The 2,124-nt window shown below is 47.6% G+C and overlaps 1 pseudogene; it reads left to right on the top strand.

The window, feature by feature from the left end:
* The first annotated feature begins 272 nt into the window (after window positions 1–272).
* On the top strand, window positions 273–1,129 carry LOC139016685 (neurofilament light polypeptide pseudogene; annotated as a pseudogene).
* Window positions 1,130–2,124: the final 995 nt, after the last annotated feature.

The following is a 2,124-nucleotide window of genomic DNA, read 5'->3' on the forward strand; positions in this document are numbered from 1 at the left end:
ATAGCGGTACCCAGTCCTCTCAGACCCTCCGGGAGTCTTGCAGCAATGGCCTGGGGGTCGGGCACTGAAAACTAGCAGCATTCACAGCCACCCTGCCGGGAGTCCTGCAGCCCGGGCCCAGGGGGCAGGCTCTAGGAGAGGGCAGCATGAGGAGAGGAGAGGGCAGCGGGATTGAGAGTGCAGTTCGGGACTTGGTTAGGAGGCACTGGGGCTCGGGTGGGGTTGGGAGCAGAGGGCCCCAGTCGCCAGGCTGACAGCACGACACACCAGCCATGCTGAAGGACATCTGTGTCCAGTAGGAGAAGCTGGCTGCCAAGAGCATGCAGAATGCTGAATAATGGTTCAAGAGCCGCTTCACTGTGCTGACCAAGAGCACTGCCAAGAATACTGAAGCGGTGTGTACCCCCAAGGAGAAGGTGTCCGAGAGCCGCTGCCTGCCCATGGCTAAGACCCTGGAGATGGAAGTATGCCGGAGGATGAAAAAAGCGCTGGAAAAGCAGCTACAAGAGCTGCAGGATAAGCAGAACACCAACATTAGTGCTATGCAAGGCACAATCAACAAATTAGAAAATAAGTTGAGAACTACAAAGAGTGAAATGGCACGATATTTAAAAGAATACCAGGACCTCCTCAATGTGAAGATGGCTTTGGACATTGGCATTGCAGCTTACAAGAAACTCCTGGAAGGTGAGGAGACCTGGCTCAGTTTCACCAGTATGGGAAGCATAGCCAGCCGCTACTCCCAGAGTTCCCAGGTCTTTGGCAGATCTGCCTAAGGTGGTTTACAGACCAGATCCTACTTGATGTCTGCTCACTCCTTCCCTTCTTAATACACCAGCCACATCCAAGAGGAGCAGATTGAGGAGGAGGAGACCATTGAGGCTACAAAAGCCAAGGAAAATAAGGATGAACCCCCCCCCCCCCTCTGAAGGAGAAGCTGAAGAGGAGAAGGAGAATGAAGAGGCTGAGGAAGAGGAAGGAAGGGAAGAGGAAGAAGGTACAAGGAAGAATTTGATGATGCAAAGGAGGAAGAAGGAGGTAAAGATGAAGGAGAAGATGCTCAAGAAGCTGAGGACAAGAAGAAAGATGAAGATGTTGGAAGGAGCAAGCAACCAAGAAGAAAGATTGAGGCCCCCTTTCCTTAATTATTTCAGGAATAATCCACCTGAAACCAGGTCAACCCCATCACCAACCAAGCAGTTGATTTCCCGATATTATATGAATTAAGAAGTCAATATATGTAACATTCTGAGGTGACTCAGGTTGGACATTAAATGTTGTCCTATCACTTTTCTCCTTATGCAGAATATCTGTTTGCTTGCAGAGTGGCTTCCTGGCTTGCTGCCGGCCTGTGCATGGTCCATGCTTATGAGTTCAGGATCTATGGCAATGTGAATAATTCAGATGTTTACAATAAAAACACATGAATACATGAGTTAACTAATGTTAATGTTAAACTTCATGGAAAAAAGTAGTCCTTTCAATATTTGGTGGTTAGAAATTAAAGACCTCAAATCATGTGCAATAAACCGTAAATAAAGTTCCAAAGAATGAAAAAAAATACATCAGGAGTCAGGAAACGTTAAAAAAGAACACACAAAAAAACAGGAACCATTCCCAAATCAGGAAGGTAAGTTACAGGGTGTATATTATTGCTACGAATACAGTATTTCCTACTAATTACAACATATACAATGTAATTTATTAGATGCCTTCCTATCGCATGAAGTATGTATTCTCATAGAATAATACTGGTAGGATGTTATAGTTATGGCACTATGTCATATCCTATCTATACTAATACAAGGGTAATATGCTAATTAGACAGTGAGACCTTCCGGACAAAGCCATGGTGGAGGGGCTTAGGCAGATGAGGTTTGGGGCAATCATGCCAGGAGGAGAGAGCAGTTGGAAGTGATCAGGATGACAGGGGGCAGTTGGGGGCAAGCAGACCAGCAGAGGGGACCAATTGGGGGTGAGAAAGCCAGAAGGAAGGGCAGGTGGAGGCAAGCATGCCAGCAGGGGGGGTAATTGGGGGCAATTCTGCCAGCAGGGGGGACAGTTGGGGGTGAGCAGGCTGGCAGGCAGAGTGATTAGGCGCTATCAAGCAGGCAGGCAGGTGAG

The sequence above is a fragment of the Myotis yumanensis genome, unplaced genomic scaffold, assembly GCF_028538775.1.
Source record: "Myotis yumanensis isolate MYYU_CA2020_CCGP unplaced genomic scaffold, mMyoYum1.0.hap1 SCAF_9, whole genome shotgun sequence".
NCBI lineage: Eukaryota > Metazoa > Chordata > Mammalia > Chiroptera > Vespertilionidae > Myotis > Myotis yumanensis.